Below are 20,059 nucleotides of genomic sequence, written 5' to 3'. Positions count from 1 at the left end.
AAACGTTTCTCTCTTCTGCCATTTGGTAGGAGGTACCGTAGCACTTGGGTCCTTACATCAAGATTGGGCAACAGTTTTTTTTTCTCCCAAGCCATTAGGCTCCTGAATTCTCAGAACATATGTGGATAATGTACCATGGACTTTTATTGTATACATCTTAATATTTTAATTTCTATTCTAACTTATATTTGTAATTCTGCTCTGTAGTCCTGGAGAAATCTTATCTTTACCATGCAATGCTTGGTATGAACCACAAATAAAGTAGATTGGACTTGACCAAGTGTCTGTAGATTCTCCTTCAGTGCTTATGCAGTCTCCGTGGCCACACAGAGTCCAGTCCAAACCATTGGCAACCCGAGCTCCAGATCGGAACCTCCACACGGTCAGAAACATTTCAGTGCTTTCGGCAGCCCCTCGCATCCCAGTTCCAATACCTGGCATCCTTTCAGCCAGTTGACCCACTCTCCAGCAGACTGCAGCCTGACATTTTAACTTTAAAAAGTTACATTACATTTTCTTGCTGATCCTTTACTTCGATCTGTAATGCACATGCTACAATAAATTAATCACAGTCAAGATAATAAACATCATAGGATGATATTTCTTCAAACACAAGTCCAAAAGTAATCTTGGCAACATGTCAAAAATGAAAAATAACTGATATCAAATAAAAATCAAGGCTATCCTTTAGATCAACAAGTTTAATCAGTAAAGAATGACAAAGATGGATGCAGTTAATATATATTGTTTCGGTTAAGGTAACTTAGCAAGTATAATCACAACCAATCAGTGTTCTTTTCATTTCTTGGTTGTGTTAAACGTAAACTGAGTTTGACCAAATACTATGTATCAATAAATGAAATATTGAGAAATGGGGCTCACTAAGAATTTGTTTTCATTAAAACATCTATTTCAATAATTAGAAGAGCATAGGATGAAGATGGTGATTTTGTTCTATCTGCTGGATTACTATTCTCAGGACTGGATCATTGATCTAGAGAGAGGAATTCAATAGGGTTTGGATTTGTGACCTTGAGTTGTTATCGATTGGATTAGCAGTTCACAGCAACATTTTTCAACATTTGGTGCCTGTTATACAGGATAAACACTGCAATTAGCTTGTGTACAATAGATTGTAGAAACACCATTGAAAGAAGCAATTGCAATCTCCAAAACATGGCCTCAACTGGAGGCCTGACTTTTAAAATATCCCCTTGAATGGAGAAAGAGGATCTAAATTCATCTCTTCGAGTGATGCTGGAGTCCTTGGATTTCAAATGGGATTATGATTGCCAGCTGCAGTCATGTGAGTTGGCCACACAGCTTCATAAACCACAAACCACAGTGTTTTCACCTGGACCAAATGAAAACCAAGATGGCCGTCCATGCAGAGCCAGGTGAGCGATGAGATTTGCAGAGAAATCGGTGAAGCATCATTTACAGGGAATGCAGAGATTTACTGGGATGTTGCCCAGACTTCAGGAACTGAGTTACAGGGAAAGGTTAAACAAGTAAGGACTGAATTCCCTGGAGTGTAGAAGAATGAAGGTAGATTTGAATCAGGTGTTTAAAATTATGAGGGGGATAGATAGAGTAAATGTAGGTGGGCTTTCTCCACTGAGGGTAGGTGAGATACAAATCAGAGGACATGGGTTAAGGGTGAAAGGGGAAAGGTTTAGGGGAAACATGAGAGGGAACACACAGAGTGGTGGGAGAGTGGGACGAGCTTCCAGCTGAAGTAGGTTCAATTTTAACATTTAAGAAGAATTTGGAAAGGTACATGGATGGGAGGGGTGTGGAGGGATAAGGACTGGGTCCACATCAGTGGGACTAGGCAGAAAAAAATGATTTGGCACAGACTAGAAGGGCTGAAGGGGCCTGTTTCTGTGCTGTAAAGATCTATGAATGGTTCCAGTGCTTTGTCAGTGAATGAGGTTTTAAGCTCAGGTGGTGCATCAGGACACACAACCAATCGAAAGAGAAAGAACATCACAGTGCTCTGTATCACAGTTGCAAACTAAAGTTCTAAGCCCCATTGCAACTGAGTGCAATGTCACTGTAATATCTGTGAAAGTGAATTCACTTCTATAAATGTAGTGATTTATTTTATATTCAAATAGTGCAGTTCTTCAACTTGGTGTGCATCATTTCCAGATATGTGATATTGCAACTTGGCAATGTTTTGTCCATTACTTATTTAATTTACATACACAATGAACCTACAAAATCATACGGCATTAGTTTGCATTAATGTAGTGGAAAAATTATTGAGCTGTGAGCAACTGTATAGTTTATCATATATATCCAGTGCACTAAAGTGCTGCAGTTATAAATTAGTCAACTGCGACTAACAAAACTCTATTTCATTTTGACTCTTATATTTGTGCCCTTGATAATGAGCAGGTCAATAAAGGGAAGAGCCTTTGGTCCAGCCTCAACTCTCCTGCAGAAAGCCAGTCTCGATGGTGGGTTATGACACTAAACCTTAATCATTCTTCTTCGCCCACTGACTATGCTTGACTCACTGAGTTCCTCCAACAGATTGGGTTTTTTTTGTAATGGGAAGCCAAGGCCTTTTGTAAAATACTTCCAACCCATCCAAATGGAGTTCAATTGGGTGTGTGATGGAGCTGGGGTGAGATGCCATGACTCTCTTTCCTTTCCCCCCCACCACCCCCACCACCCCCCCCCCCCATCAACTGATTAGAAAGAGAGAACACCAAGTTTGGAAAAAGGATATCCTTATACAACCTTTCACAAACACAGTAATTGAGACCAGTTTCTGTGGCTAAATCCCAACGTGCATTAACTTCACTGGTATTGAAATAATAAATGGTGGTGGTGGGGAACTTCATATGGCCACTCCAACTGTTGCAGGACCAAGAAACCAGCCAGGCACGTCCTTCTCCCATCAACCCCAAAACGTACAAAGAACTCTTCAAGACCAATGTAAGCTGAAAAGGAGAATCAATATTGAAACCCAGTCTTGATATACTGAAGCCATTCTGACCTCATTGTTACTGGGTGCCAAGCTTTACTTCACATTACATCTCCCAACGTTTAATTCCTGATTGTAAATCACTGAAGCAATTTATTATTCTTTAACATAGTTCACTGCAACCTGCAAGATCTTTCATCTCATCAAAGAGACTAGTTGCAATTAATGAAAATCAACTGCAATAAAGGCTGCCAGACCATCATAGGAAGGCATTTGAACCCAATAAACCAAGGCACTGATTTATACAACCAGACAAATGCCAAATTTCCTGGACTGCTCAGCCAGAGGTTATTATAATTTGAATTCTGCATTGACTTGAAGCTGTGTGTCACTGACAGATGAAGGCTAGGGTATCATCTAAATTTGATTAATGAATTCTCTTTCTGTGCACGACATTGTTCATTGCAATACCAAGTGGTGCATAGAAAATATATTTCAAAAGTTAAACCATCTCACTTTCATTCTGATATTGATCCACTATGTAAAGTTTATGAGGCTTCATGTGTTTTGAGCTTGCCCTAGTTTAGAAAATTTTTGGAATAATTATTTTCAAACTTAATCAATCATTTTTAGGGTCAAATTAGAACCAGGCCCTTTAATTGCTCTATTTGTTTTTTCTCAAGAAGAGGAAATATTATTGACCATGTCAGGAGTGAATTTTAGCTTTTACCTCATTGATAGCTCAATGGGCAATCTTGATGAAATGGAAATGCAGTACTCCACCTAGTCATACTCAATGGTTACAGGAGGTCATGTCCTTCCAAAGTTTAGGAAAAAAAAAATCAGATATAATGTTAAAGATGTAAAGATGAATTTTTACAAGACATGGGGCCCATTCATGGAGTCTCACCATAATTTAAAGAATTAGGGTGTTTAGATGCTCCTGAACAGCATTGTCTGGTTTCCGAATGTCGTCCTTCATTTCCTATGTATATTAGATAGGCAAGTTTGCCTTGTTTAGGGGGAAGGGTTTGATTAATAGGGGGCAGGTTTATTTTTTCTTTTTTTGTTTTCTTCTTTCTCTCTTAATATTTTAATATAATGGGTTTGATTGGAAAGAGTCCACACAATTTATACGATATGTGATCAAGTTAATATTGGAAAGCTCAAATGTATCTGTCTTTTCTTATATTCTAGCCTATGTATTGGATTTATATGTGTGTATGGTTTTTTTTTAATTGAACTCAATTTAAATATTTTAAAAAGAAAAGACTTGGAGGCTGTGGATGATACTCCCTGTTGAAACATTGCAATTCTTCTCTTTTCCCAGCTTTACTTACCGTTGCCCAGTTTGTTCAATGGCCAAAAGCAGTAACTGCTGATAGACTGAATGGTTCTGCATTTGAACTCCTGTCTGTCTGGCTGGATTACATCATCCAATGACAAACCAATTACAAATTACTTTAAAAATAATAATCACCCAATCTGGAGTTATCCTTGCACACTTAGTGCACAGGTTATTCATCAAGATGATACAACCCAGAAATACTTTAATCGGGAAGTTCCTTTTGCCATAGCAATATTGAACCTTCATGTCAAGCATCAAGCTGAAACACTATACCCAGTCAAGTCTAAACAACCAATATATATGAGATCATAGCAGGAAATGGGAGCAAAAGTAGGTCACATGGCCTCTGAATCTGCTCCGTCACTCATTAAAACCTCACCGGACCCGATCTTGGCTTCAATTCCATTTTCCTGCCTGTTGCCCACAATCCTTGCTTCTTCTACAAACAAAAATATGTCCATTTTAGGCTTTAATCTTTTCAATGATTCAACTCTTGCGGGTCTCTTGAATAGAGAAATCAAAAATGTTAACCAGCCTCTGAGTCAATAAATTCCTTATTATCTCTCTTAAATGGCTATCATCTTATTCTGAAACCATGCCTTTCAGATCCAAATTCCCTCATGAGATGAAACAGATCATTAATTCTGTAATCCATGGAATTTTATATATCAGATCACTTTTTATTCTTCTAAATCAAAAGTAAATAGGCTCAGCCTTCTCAACCTTTCTTCACATTAAGTGTACTTCCTCTAGGATTGTATCTAATCCACAATCCTGTACACTGGTAACATCTCATCATAATCATCAAAATGTAATAAATTCTGAGAAAGTCTTCACATAACTTCCACTACGAAGTTAAACAGGAAAGTCTGCAGATGTTGATATCGTAGTGCAGTACTGAAAAGTGCCTTGAAAATCTTAGCAGGTCACACAGCATGTATAGGAAGCAAAGGGTAACTAACATTTCGGGCCTGAGCCCTTCATCAAGATATGAGCAAAAAGCAGGCAGGTGCCTGAATTGAAAGGTAGGGGGAGAGGGAGGAGGAAAGGAGAGGAGGGAGGAAAGGGCAGAAAGAGGAGTGCAGGCAACTTCCACTGTATGCTATGTCCGATGAAGCTGCATCTCTGAAGAATTGTGTTATACATGACAATATATTTTTTTAAATCTTTATTTTTTTGGCAGCAAGGTACTGTTTGCAAGAACAGCATTGATTTGTCTCTCCTAAGTGCCCTTGAATTGCTGCAGTCCTTCTAGTGAAGCCATTCCTGCAGTGCGATTTAGTTCAGTTCTCAGGTCCCAGAACCAGCAACTATAAAGGACTGGTGATTTGCTTCCAAATTAGGAAGGTGCATAACCAGAGTGGGGAGGAGGGTGTGGGGGGAAAGAGGAGGGACCTGAAAGTGATGGGCATTCCCATTTGCCTGCTGTCCTTGCCCTTCTTGGTAAAGGACATGGGTTTGGGAAGTCTATTTGAGTAGCCTTGGTGAATATAAATACATTTTCTGGGTGATATGCACTGAAACCATTTTGCATCACAGCAGATGGAATTAAAAGTAAGATGGAAGATGGAAGAGCAATCAAATGGTCCTTTGTCCTGAATGTTATTGAGCTTAGTTAGAGTTTTCTTTAAATAAATGTGACACACATCCAGGGAAGTGGAAAATATCCTGTCACATTCCTGACTTGCACCTTGGAGATAGTAACCAGCCAAGGAGGGGAGTAATACGTCTCTGACCTGATCTTGTGTGACAGATTATGTTGTGTTTGTATTGTATATAGATATAATTTTGGGAGATAAATTGGGGCAGGATTTTTTTAGTGTAGGTCACATTAAAAACACTTTAAAACAGACCACGTTTAAAATACTGGAGCTCTGCTCAACCCAGACAGGGTGGCTCCTGGGGGCCTTTGCAAAAACTTTGGAGAGTACCAAAGAGACTTCACTAATGGACTGTTGTTTACAAAAAGGCCACAGGTAAAAGAACGTGTCAGAGCTGCATGCTGTCTGGGAGTGCAGCTTGCTGTTCTAAGAGGGTCATGTGGCTTTTGCAAGTGGAGAGAGTTGAACACCTTTTTCTTTGAGAGAGAGAAAGTGAATGAGTACTGCAGCAGCTGGAACTGGAACAGGACAAGCTGGGAAGCTTGTGGAAAAACCCCATTTGTAAGATGGCTTGTGACTTAGTTCAACCTGGTCATAGCCCTTGTGGTTTATGCAAGAGGAGAGGACTGGCTGCCTAATGTTTCTCTTAAAATAAGTGAAACAAAAAGGAACTCTGTAGTGAACTGAAAGAAAGAGATTATCATCTGGAAAACCCTGATGGGGCAAGTTTCTGCAGCAAGACACTGACATGGCTGATTAAAAAGGAGCAGTTTGTGTCCAGGAACAACAAATCTCTCTCTGAAATCCGACAAGAACCTTACTGAGTGGTAACCATTTACCTTCAAACATCAAAGCCTGGTGAACTTAATAAATGTTAAATTCTGAGTGCAGTAGAAGAATTGCCCACAACCAGTAAACTTAGAGGAATGAGAAGTGAGATGGGACTGTGAATCAAAGAACTTTTCTGAGCTTATCCACACATTATATACATGTGCACTTAGAATTAGAAAGGGGGTTGTTAGGTTAATTAAGTCAATAGTGACAAATTAAAGTGTGATTCCATTTCAATGTTTAAAGATAATTAAAAGCAACCTTTGTTTAAGTAACCATTTGTTTGGTGAATATCTATTGCTGTTGGGGTTTTGGGGTCCTCCTTGTCATCACAGATTTTACATGACTGATCAAAGCTTTTTTTAATCAATAATGACCTGAGATGTTGACTTAATGAGAGTAATGCCAGCTAATGTCAAGGTATATGATTAGATATTCTGTCTTGTCAGTGATGCTCAATGTGTGACCCTTGCTATTTATCATCCCATGCCTGAATATAGTCTAACTCTTGTTTTTTGGGGGTTTTTTTGTTTTTTTTTGTTTTGTTTTTTAATTTCTTTTATTTTGCACACTATAAACCATATTGACCAAGATACATACAGACATTTTTCTTCTTAAATATATACGGTGTCGTTTTCTCCCCCTTTTTCCCCCCTCCCTTCCCTCCCTCCCTCACTCCCTTTCCCATTTATTTAAAGTTCAAACTATAAGATACATTGAATGCAGATTTTGCCACTTCATTTGGGAGTGAACTTCTCCATCCCCAAACATAACCATTTACTCCAAGGTACCATGTTACTATTAGGATATATGAATATCAAAGAAGTAATTCTTACCTGAAATTTAGCCACTGTCCTGTGCTTAGACTAAGGGTGTTCTGAGTTGCAGAGCCAGGCGATATACATATAAATTGAACATCATTCAGCTAGTTTAGGATATGTAAATGCCACTTGAAGGCAATATCAAAAACAGATTATTGGGTGTTAATTAGCCAGGATGGATTTGTCTTGCTTTTTGAGCAAGGGACATTTCTGAGCAATTTTGTATGTTATTTTGTAGATACCAGTGATGTAGCAATGTCTCTGACAATGTTCCCCATAGGATACTGATCTCAACAAAAAAAGCACATTGGATCCAGGGCAAAATAACAACTACTGTAGGAGGTTAAATTCTGTTGGTGATGGGAAGCAGAACATGATGACCAAACAAAAGAGGCTGCAGAAGCTGGAAAACTACTGGAGCAGCACCCAAAATGCAGGAGTGTCTCAATGGGTCAGGCAGCATCAGTCAATGTTTTAGGCTGAAAACCCTTCATCAGGCTATCGCTCACTGTTTCTTAGAAGAATTAACATTGGATTTGAATGTAGATGGTCTGATCAGTACATCACAGATAACACAAAATTTTACACTGTCATTTGTGAAGGTGGTGATCTACTGCTCCAGAATGATGAGATTAAGCTGGTATGGTGAGCAGAGCAATGATGAGTGTAAACTGGTGTGATGGGAGTATGATGGGCATGCAATGAGAGTATAATGGGCATGCAATGAGACTATGATGGGTATGATGAGAGTATAATGGGCATGCAATGAGAGTATGATGGGTATGATGAGAGTATAATGGGCATGCAATGACAGTATGATGGGTATGCAATGAGCATACGAAGGGCATGTAAAGAGAGTATGATGGGCAGATCAATGATGAGAGTAAGCTGGTATGATAGGGAGAGCAATGCAAATGGAATTTAATCCTAAAAGAATGGAATGTGATCATTTTGGTAGGATTAAATGGGTAGGACACAGCAACCAATCTAAGGGTTTGTAGTCTGTTGTGGAACCTCAGAGCATAAGTCCAAGGATCCCAGAAGGTGGCAGCACAGGTAGGTACACCATTGAAGAAGGCATGCAGAATATTGTGGCCCAAGAGACTGCAGATACTGGAATCTGAAACTAAACCCAATTTGCTGGAGGAACTCAGCAGGTTGAGCCCCATCAGTGGGAGGAAGACAATTGACAAAGTATCAGGTTGGAACCATCAAGACCAGATACTTGCCTTCAATAGCTGGGGGATATCAATAAGAGAGCAGGCAGGTCATGGTACAGCATGATAAAATATTAGTTTGGCCACGGCAGATCCACTGCGCCTAGTTCTGGTCTCCTTGCCATACGTCAAATGTAATTGCACAGAAGAGGGCGAAGAGGAGATTCATCAGGTTGTTGACTGGACTGGAGCATTTTAGCAATAGATTGTTTGGATTTGTTTGCCTTACAGCAAAGATGATTGATGGAAAACCTGACTGAGATGTACAAAATTATGAGGGACAGAGACAGCTTTTCCACAGGAGCACATAACCAGACAGCTTGGGTTTAAGTTAAGGGATTGGAACTTTAGAGGGAAGTTGAGGAAGATGTTTTCACCCAGAGGGTGATTGAAATCTGAAACACACTGCCTCAAGGGTGGTGGAAGCAGTCACACTCAAAAGCCTTTGGAAATATTTAAATAAGCACCTGGCATAGAAGGCTGCAGGCTGAGTGTTGGAGAATGGGATGATAGGGGGAGGGTAGTTGATGGACAGTACAGGAGAGTGGGCTGAAGGGGCAAACAATGAGAAGCTGCAGCAGCTCAGCGAGTCACGCAACATCCATGGAGAGGAATGGCCAGTCAATATTTCAGGTCAGGACCCTTTCTCAAGATTTAAGTGAGAAAGGGCGATGGCAAAAATGTGAGGAGGGGGCAGGATGGGGCCCAGGAAATGCGATATAGGACAAATGAAGTTGAGAAACAGGTAGGGGAAGAGAATACAAGGGGGAGGGAAAAGTTTGAGAGAAAATCACAGTGGATGAAGGGTCCGTTTTCATGCTAAATGACTTTTTAAACCATAATTATGGCGAACGTTTTAAAGGTCTAAGACCATCTGAGGAAACTATCGGAGTTAGGGGTGTGAGGTAGGGTAAAATTAGATTGCAGTGGAGTAGGTTTACATAGGCCAACACAAAATCATAGGCTGAAGGCCCTCTACTGTGCTGAAATGTTCTGTGGTTCCATGTTGTTCTTCCACCTCTGGCAATGCTCACCTCCTTCTCTGAGATCTCACCCCCATTCTGCCATGCTTCCATCCATGTTGCTTGCCACATAGACACTGGCACTGAAATCCACTGTGTCTATAAAAGGGATATGATGGTAGTGATTAGCAGAGGGGGGCTGAAATTAAAGAAAAGTTTGGTACATGGCTTTTCACCAGCATATTCAAGCACATGGGAGACCAAGATGTTATTGCAGGCCTGAAAAGCTTGAACACGTGCAATGGTTTTTGTCCACAATCTCTACCATTTTTCACACTGGAATGAAGGGATAAAATCTATTAGAGGACTGAGGACAAGATGGGAGAGTCAAGGGTGAAGAAGAAGAGAAGAAGTAGTAAACAGAGGAACGGTTCACAGTGGGGAAGAAGAGAGGAATATGTCCTTTGCACAACAGAATGTATCATTAACAATGGCTTCTCTTTCCATTTGTCAGGTGGTGAAGAGAAAGAAATTGGTTCCATGGACAAGGCTGAGACTTCAAAATGTCTCACCTCATTCTGCTGCCTGCCTGTTCAATAACCAATGCCCAAACAGAATACAACGCTATTCAATTTAAAACAAAGGATTTAATACTATGACTGATCTGAGCCACTGTATTACTGACACAGAAGCATTCCTTCAGTGCTACTTTTGAATCTCAGCCTAGGTTTTTTTTGCAAACTCTCTTGTAAGGAGAGGGAGGGGGGGTTGTTGGTTTGATATCCTGGCCATGGTTTTGATTCCATAAACCAATCTGGCTTCTGCATCACAACCTGTGGACTTATCAACAGCCAAAAAGCCTCAAGTTTGCTTCACCCAATTTTGGAGTCTACCTACCTCATCTTCTTCTTTCTTTGTCTTGGCTTCGCGGACGAACATTTATGGAGGGGTAATGGAGGGGGTAATAACCTACCTCAACCTCATCAACAAATCCCTGTCCCTGTTACTTCATGGATCATGTTTCCCGACTTTTCCTGACTTCCCAGCTCACTACAGTCACCCTTGCCTTCTCCTGACTCTCCCAAATACAGCTTGTCTTTCTCCTTCATTTCTCAACAGGCTTCCATTGCGCTATCTCTCAGTCTTATCAAAGCATCGTCAATGTCCTCACTGTCACCTTCAAATCATTTGTGGCCTCTTTTCATTCTGCCTTGTCATTCATCATCTTAACAATGTTGCAGGATCTAAATCATGAAACTCCCTCCCCATTTGTCTGACAGGACCACCATCATCACCCCATCAGAAGAAATAAATCTTGCTATCAGTTTTTCAAGGACTGTTAGGGATGCTCGATAAATAATGGCCTATCGCCACATCCACTTTTTCTTGACTTGCCGTGAGTAGCAACCTCCTGCCCACACTCTGTTCTGTCGGTTTCCTACCAATATCTTTCTACACTGACTTAATGGCAGTATGCTTACCTCTGAGTCAACAGGTTGAAAACTAATCTTCATCCAACCCCCTTCTCTTCAAGACAGTTTGTACAAACATCTAGGCTGAGATTCAAAAGTAGTACGGAAGGAATGCTACTGTGTCAGTCATGCAGTGGTTCCGATCAGTCATTGAAATGAAACCCTTTCCACAGCCTCTCTCACAGCCATAAAAAGACCTAATTCCAAAGATGAGAAGAGAACATCACTCTGATGTTCTGGCTGATACTAATCCCTCATATAACATGACAAAAATTGATTATCCAGTGATTATCACTTTACAGTGAGAATTTGGATTGTGCAAGACCAGCTGCCGTATTACTTTCAACAATGATGACCCATCAAAGATATCATTTCATGGGTTAAGGAGTTCCAGGCTGGTTACGTAAAACAGTAATCTTACAGCTCAGTCCCAGAGTCATAAAGAACAGAATTATGTCCTTCAGCATTCCGAGTCCAGTCTGACCATCAAGCACCACTAATCCTCATTACATTCCCATCTACTTCCCACCCAGGTTCTCGGCTCACCTACATAACAGGAGCAACTTTTAACAAGGCTGGGGGAGGAAACCGGAGCACCTGAGGGAAATGCCTCCAGTCATGGAGAGAATAGGCAAACTCCACGCAAACAGTACCAGGAATCAGGATCGAGCCTGGGGCATTGTGAGGTAGCTCCAATAATCGAAAGCAGTGCTTCTCAACCTTTTTCTGTCCACTCATATACCACTTTAATGTGTTCTGTAATAAGTAAGGGATTGTTTAAGGTGGTATGTGGGTGGACAGAAAAAGTTAAAACCACTATTTTAATTGTACCTAATTGATTCGTTATGTGCACGGTTTCATAACTCCAAAGGAAATGGGCCAATGACAATTTTCCTCAAGCAAACTATTTCAGTAACAATTGGGTCTAGAGCAGGGGCTCTCAACGCTCCCTTCCCACTCACATACCACCTGAAGCAATCCTTTACTAATCACAGAGCACCAATGGCATAGGGATTACTTAAAGTGGTATGTGAGGGGGAAGAAAAAGGTTGAGAACCATTGATCTAAAGCTTATCGACAGAGGAAGACGCTTACAAGAAATTCAAAGCATTTTTGGGCACACACTGCCAAAGAAATGACTTTGCAATTTATATCCCTCCATATCCTTTATTGAAGAAAAAGTGTTGTTGAAATCTCATTGATGGTTCTGCCTTGATAGGCACCATTGGCTGATTTACCTATTGCTGTTACCTTAAAAGTGGCATGCAGAAATAAACCAAGGCTTGATAAATTATAGGCTTCATTCCCAAGAAGAGAATTTTCCTGAGAGGAACAACACTTCAGTAAACAATAAAAAGTACTGCAATCATTAATCTGCTGTGATTTTTTTTTCCCCTCAATGACATGCAAACATTTAATTGAACTGCCAATTTGTTGAGCGGCATTGCTGCTCAGAGCTGTGCATAAATTACGCAGATGACGTTAAAACTGCAGGCAAAATGCTGTGAGACATGCAGTGAGCAAATAAATACAGCACTAAAACAGTGGAGACACATGCAAGGCTCACCAACACAGTAAAACTCATGGTTGTATTTATTATAATCCACATAGAGACACTTCCAGTTACATGTTTTAATGGGAAAGAAAGTCTTATGAAGGAAGGATTGTGTCAATTGGAGATTAGAAGACTGAGCTGGGACCATTGAAAGGAAATTGGCAGAAATCAGGAAGTGGAGGCTGAGGTATTGCATACCTATCTGCATTGATGGAATGGCGGGGAGAGGGTTAGTTCCTTTAAGTTCCTGGGAAGTTCATTTCCTGGAGCCAGCACATCAAGGCAAACATGAAGAAGGAACGCCAATGCTTGTACTTTCTGAAAAGTCTAAAGAGATTTGCCATGTCGGCAAATACTCCATCAAACTTCTACTGTGTAAAGTATACTAACTGGTTGCATCACAACCTGGATTGGTCTTTGGACTGCCCAGGAACACGGAAGGCTGCAGAATGTAGCAAAAATATTGCCAAGTCCATCACACGCTCTAACCTCCCAGTCATTGAAGTCATTGTTGTGAGGCACTGCTTCAAGAAAGCAGCCAACATCATAATGGATTCCCCAACACCCAGGCATAATTTCTTCCCGCTGCTGCCTTCAGGCAGAAGATAGAGGAGCCTGAAGACCAGCGGTTCAAGGTTCAAAAACAGTTTCAGTCCAACATCTATCGGCTCTTGAATCTCCTCTAACTCATAAGAAGCTCTGAGACCACTATTGAAATGGCACTTTTACCCCACTTATAACTGTGAATATTTATTACCCATCGTCTTTTACATTTATTTTCTCTTTCTGCACTTGGGTAGTTTAAGGTATACCATTGAAAGTACCTGTTTGGCTGCAGCCAGTAAGAATTTCAATGCATATGTGCATTGTACTATAAACTGATGATTATTATTGAATGGCAGGACAGGCTTGAGGAACTAAATACCCTCCTCCTATTTCTAATGTGATTTGAAATCTAAAGCAGCATCAATAGTAATAAAGGAACAATGAGCACACCAGCATCAGGCGAATGATTAGACAGGGCCATGACCTTCAGTAGATCTCGACAGTGGGTGCACAAGAAGGCTGCCACTCGCAAATTCACCTCCAAGATGGACACCGTCCTAAATTGCAAGCACAATCAGTTCTTTCATCAATGTTGGATCAGAATTTAGGGACTCATTAACAAATCACATTGAGGACAGCAGTTCAAGAATGCACATCAACGCCACCACCTCAGCAGCAAGAAATGCTGGCCCTCCCACATTCAATAAATATATCAAAGGTCAAGATAGGGACCTCAGGCCAAAAGATGGGATGAATATGAATTGGTGCCCTCTGTTCAGCATGGAGGAGATAGCCCAAATGGCCACTTTCCATTTTGTATGATTATAAATCTAAGATTCTGAAAAAATAGATGAAAGCATAATAGGGAAGTGGCTGAGACATGTATGAGTAGAAATAAATAAAAGAAGAAACAAAAAAGACTTTGGAATGAAAGATTTTGAACTTAAGATTGCATAAGTATCAAGGGAAAAATAATACACTCACTGGCCACAAGAATGCAAATGTTCTTTGAACTCAAAACCAAAATTGTCAAGGAAATAATCAAAGCCCATTATCTAAGATAATGGAAGATTGGAAAAGCAATATACATGGTAATCAGTGCCAGTTAAATATAATTCACTGGATCCTTATCCATTAATACTCTCATTCCCTGTTGCTCTACATTTTAATAATCCATAAACAAGATAACTGTGAGGATTTAGCAACTTGTCTGTTAAGCAGGATTGCTGGCTTTCTATGGGTCAAAGGGAAAATTCTCCAATCTCCTTGGTAGATTAAATACAGCCTCAACAAAATAGACACAAGCACAATTTGGTGGGATTCTGGCTATGGAAAATTTAGGGGCAGCCATCACTGTTAAGAAGTAATTTAAATGTTCTCAAATGCTTCTGATGGCCAGACCTGCATTACAGCCTAACCGCTGGTTTTTCACATTAGACCAGACATATCTCCAACATGAGCCTCAAAAAATTCTTATTTCATAACCAGGGACTTTCTTCTCAGTTTAGAAGAAAAGCATAGAACTAAATCACATTTTCCCAGTCTTGCAAGACTAAAGAATTGCCCAGATTAAATCCTAATATCACGTGTTAAAACACAGAACACCTGACTCAACATTACTCACATCAATGGCTTTCTCTTCTACCTCTGGTGAATGGGCTTTTAAGGAAACTATTAAGAGCAATTAAATTTGTTCAATCATCTGGAGAACACAGCAAATTATTGTCACCACATGGCATTTATTGTCAATACTTATAATGTTCTGTAGACCTCTTTTCCCTTGATGCACCAAGTGAAAACTCTAATTTGACATCAGCTCTTTAAAAATAATTCTTGTAACTCTGGTATAACATTTTTAACTATTAAAAGAAGAAGTATTGTTTAAATAAGTGAAGAGTAAATCATGTCAAAAAATATTTTTAACTCGGGAACAAAGATTATGCCATTGAATTCTCCCAACCAATTGTCACGTTCTATTTTGTACTTTTCACCCAGAAAAAAAAAACATTGATTTCACTGCTGCAATTGTTAATGTTCTCAGTTTCTAGTTCTCTTAGAGAGTTTTTTTTTCAAGAGAGAAATAGAGAAAACAAATGGGAAAAAGAACAAGGGGAAACATGAAAATTACAAAGGGGAGAGAAAAAGTAGTACATAAATGTGAGATGGAGGAAATTAATGAGCAATCGAGACTGAATGAATCGGAGAGAAATGTGAATGCATACAAATGAGAGAAATAAGCAAGAAATTCAGAGCAGTTTGGAAGGGAAAGAGACAAAATTCTATACCCCTGCTAATTCATAGTGATTCCATCGCAGTTTAGTGTCACATTAAGATTAGATTTTCCATTTTGAATGAATGTGACATTCTGAGTGAAAATTCCATGTTTTGCCTTTGCTCCCTCAAACCTGCACTAGCCAGGTTAAGGCCCTAATAATGAACCCAGTGGACAGAGATGTAAGCCAAATATCATCTTATAAAGCAGAATACATGCCACTATTGTCAGGTATCAGAAATTGGGTGGACAAAATAACAATCCACTGGATAATATATTGAAAAAATGAAATTACTGCTTTGTTAATACAGCAACAAGGTCTCTATTCCCTGCCCAAAAAGGAGATCCAAATTTTTGATGGAGATCAAGCGTTCATTACATTTTTTGAACACTATATTGAAAGCAAGAATAAAAACACCAAGGATCATCTTTATCATCAGGAATAGTATACTGAGGTTCAGCCAAAGGAGCTTGTAAGGAGTTGCCTACATATGGATCCAGAAAAGGGATTCCTGAAGGCAACAGCTTTACTACAAGAACATTTTGGCAATGAGCATAGAATTGTGATAGCTTATATGGATAAGGCACTTTCATGGGCATCAGATGACACAAAGGCTTTACAAGCATATGCTCTCTTTTTAAGAAGACGTGTAGTGTCATGGAAGATATTGACAACATGTTTTCTAATATCAGCCAGAAGTTACCGGCTGAGGGATTTGTGGAGAGCAAGGGTTTGCGAACTTCTGCCAAAATACTACTAATGAAGATGTTGTGGGTTTCCTGGAATGGCATATGCAGATTGCAACTGTACCAGGATTTGGAGATAATAAAGATACTCCAAAGGTGAGCAAAGAGGTGAAAAGTTTCAAGATGCCTCCTCAAATGAAATTGAAATAAAGTACATTTGTCACCTCTCTGATAGTTGCAGATAAGAAATTAAGGAAAAGGAAAGTTTTCCTGCTGTGAATAAATGTTTGCTCTTTAACAATAAGCATGCTTTGGAAAAGTGTGCACAATTGGAAAAGAAGATGCATAGTGAGAAAATTGCTTTTCTGAAGGTGTCTGTGTGAAGAACATCAGCAAAAACTACAAAAAGCAACTTAACTGTGACATATCCAGTCAAAAGCATTCCAAAATGTTACATTTCTTCCAGGAAAAGAAGAAAACAGAAAAGGAACAGACAGCAATCAAAGAAGCAGATGTAAACAGTGCTTTGGTATTGACAAATGGTCTTACTGGGGCTAGAGAGAACAACTGCAAACTTGTGATAGTATCTGTGCAAGCCAAAACCAAGAAAGGAAGTGCAATAGTGTACACTTATGCGTTTCTTGACCCAGGAAGCACTGCGTCATTTTGCATTGTGGGGCTAATGAATGAGCCTAATCTTTAAGGAAGACATTCAAAAATTCTATTGAGAACTATAGGTCAGGTTAAACGCATTGAAACCAATGCTGCTTTGGTCTTATAGATCGCTGATCTGGATGGTAATGATTTTTGTGAACTCCCAGATGTATACACTCAGAAAACTATGCCAGTGAATAAAGGAAACATCCCTCATCAAAACAACATTGAACCATGGGCACATTTAAACAATGTTTATTTATGCAAAATCAACTCTGTGATTGAGTTATTGATTGGTTCAGATGTACCAAAAGCTCTGGAAGCTCTTGATATGATAAGGAGTGTGGGAGACAGACCTTATGCTGTCAAAACGATGGTTGGTTGGATGATTAATGGACCATTAGGAGAAGAAAAGAGGTTCAAAATCAGTTGGCTAAAGTGTCAACAAGATATCGATTGTTAGCTTGATAGCCTGTGGGAACAACGTTTCAAGAATGACTTTCCTGAGTGTATCAGGGATGACCAAGAATCTTCAAAGGAAAACCAGCAGTTCTTGGAAATGGTGACAAAAAAACTACCAAGCTACTTAATGATCATTATTGCATTGGATTACCTTTAAAGAAAAGGGCAATATGCATGCCTGAATTTAAAGAGAAGATTCAAGAAAGATTCTGCCTTTCATTCAGATTACATCAAATGCGTATCTGATATCATATCAAAAGCATAGGCAGAGAAAGTACCAAATATCTTGGAACATAGTGAGGGCAAAAAATGGTACTTACAGCATCATGGAGTTTTGCATCCACAGAAGAAAAAACTTTGTGTGTTTAATTGTGGAGCAACCTTTTGGGGAGTTTCTCTAAATTCTCAACTCTTACAGGGTCCTGATTTGACCAGTACATTGATAGGAGTCATAACAAGATTCCATAAAGAACCTGTCATCATTACTGCAGAGTCATTGAAGCAATGATCCATTTGGGTGAGAGTACCAAATGAAAACCATGACTTGTTATGATTCCTTTGGTGGCCTGATGGAGACTATAGTCAGAATATGGTAGAAAACCAAATGACAGAGCACCTATTTGGAGTGACTTCATTGCCAAGTTGTGTGAATTTTGCCCTTAGGAAGTGTACTGAGGACAATAGGGAACAATTTAGTTCTCATGCCATAAGCACCATCAGGAATAATTTCTATCTGGATGACTGCCTCACTTCTGCAGCTACAGCAAAAGAAGCCATAGCTCTTTATCAGGAATTGAGAGTGATCTGGTTCAAAGGAGGGTTTCTACTTGCCAAAAAGATAAGTAACAGTCACCAGGTATTGGCTGCCATTCCTGAAAGAGAGAGGGCAAAATAAATGAAGAATTTGGACTTAGACCATGACAACTTTCCTGTGGAGAGGGTGTTAGGTTCACTATGGTGTATTCAGTGTGATTCTTTAAGTTCAAAATCATTTTGAAGGACTGTCCTCTCAAAAGAAGGGGGATTCTATCAACAGTCATTTCGATATATGATCTTCTAGGAATATTGGCATCAGTTGGCAATGCCAAGAAGATCCTGCAAGTTTTGTGTAGGAAGGGGATTGATTTGGATGATGAGATACCAGAATCCATTGTATAAGAATGAACATGTTAGATACAGGATCCTTGTAAGTGGGAAGACTTCAAGGTTGACAGAAGCTTCAAACCCACACATTTTGGAACTGTAACATCTGCTCAATTGCATCATTTTGCTGATGCAGGTGAAGATGGTTACAGAACAGTTAATTACCTATTACTGGTGATAACGAGGATCAGGTACATAGTGGATTTGCAATGGGAAAGGCCAGAGTGACTTCATTGAAACCAGACACTATCCCATGAGTGGAATTGATGTCTGCTACCATGGTGAGCAGAATAGACACAACATTGAAAAAAGAGTTGCAGAGGAAACTAACAGACTCCATATTCTGGACCGATAGCACCTCTGTGCTCAAATACATCAACAATAAAACCACAGGTTTCAAACGTTAACAGAATCACTGAAATTGATAAAGTCTCACATCCAATACAGTGGAGATACGTTAATGCAGTTAGCAATCCTGCTGATCTGGTTTCCTGAGGATTGAAAGTCAAGTCTTTTCTGAAGAATTAAATGTGGGTGTCAGGGCCTCGATTTCTTCTACAGCCTCAAAATCCTGATAAATTAAAAGAAATTTCACAAGAGGACCCTGAAATCAGGAGTAAGGCTGCAAAAGCTGTTCAGATATGTCTGAATCAATGGATAGGAGTTACCCTCTTAATCCATTACATCTCATCCTGGAATTGTTTGAAAAAGGCAACAGTATGGATGCTCAAATTTAAAAGATGGTTTCTGAATCATAGCAGAAAGAACAAACAAGCGATGTTCCTGCTCAATTTCAATTAGATAACATCCATCAAAAAAGATCTACCTTAGAGAGAGGAGATCCTGAGACTTTTGAAAAGGGAGGTGTCACAGTTGAAGAATTGATTCATGTTGAGATTGAGATCATCTGCTTTCACCAGAGGAAGAGATTTGCAGATGAAATTTCAAGTCTGAAAAATGTAATCCTTCATCACCACCAGGGCAGTTTCAAAAGGAATGTATATATGCCCGACGCGGATGGAAGTAAGTGCAATTTATATCGGATTTGTTCTGGAAAAGATGGGTGCAAGAATTGCAAGAGTGACAGAAATGGTCTAAGATCAGAAGCTATTTCATGGCTGCAGAAGAATCAGAACAGGACATATGTGGTAAATGGGAGAGCATTGAGGAATGCAGAAGAGCAGAAAGATTTAGGAGTAACGGTACATCGTTCCCTGAAGGTAGAAACTCACGTGAATAGGGTGGTGAAGAAGGCTTTTAGTATGCTGGCCTTTATCAATCATTGCATGGAATATAGGAGTTGGGAGGTGATGTTGAGATTGTATAAGACGTTGGTGCGGCCTAATTTGGAGTTCTGTGTGCAGTTCTGGTCACCTAATTATAGGAAGGCTATAAACAGAGTGGAGAGAATGCAGAGAAGGTTTACCAGAATGTTACCTGGGTTTAAGCATCTAGAGTATAGGGAGAGATTGGACAGATTAGGTCTTTATTCTTTGGAGCGTAGAAGGTTGAGAGGGGATTTGATAGAAGTATTTAAGATTATGAAAGGG

The 20,059-nt window shown here is 39.7% G+C and overlaps 2 long non-coding RNA genes across 2 annotated transcripts in view; one reads left to right on the top strand and one right to left on the bottom strand.

Moving 5' to 3' along the window:
- The window catches only part of LOC138756287 (uncharacterized), a 325,157-nt gene that overhangs the window by 67,742 nt on the left and 237,356 nt on the right, over nt 1–20,059 (bottom strand). The gene's annotated exons all lie outside the window — the stretch shown is intronic.
- LOC138756286 (uncharacterized) lies at nt 8,393–10,395 on the top strand. The gene is made up of 2 exons (XR_011352949.1): nt 8,393–8,595; nt 10,233–10,395. It is a non-coding gene; the product is annotated as an uncharacterized lncRNA (long non-coding RNA).

This window comes from Narcine bancroftii, chromosome 3, assembly GCF_036971445.1.
Source record: "Narcine bancroftii isolate sNarBan1 chromosome 3, sNarBan1.hap1, whole genome shotgun sequence".
NCBI lineage: Eukaryota > Metazoa > Chordata > Chondrichthyes > Torpediniformes > Narcinidae > Narcine > Narcine bancroftii.
Note: the sequence above shows the minus strand (reverse complement) of the source record. Positions and strands in the feature narration are given on the sequence as shown.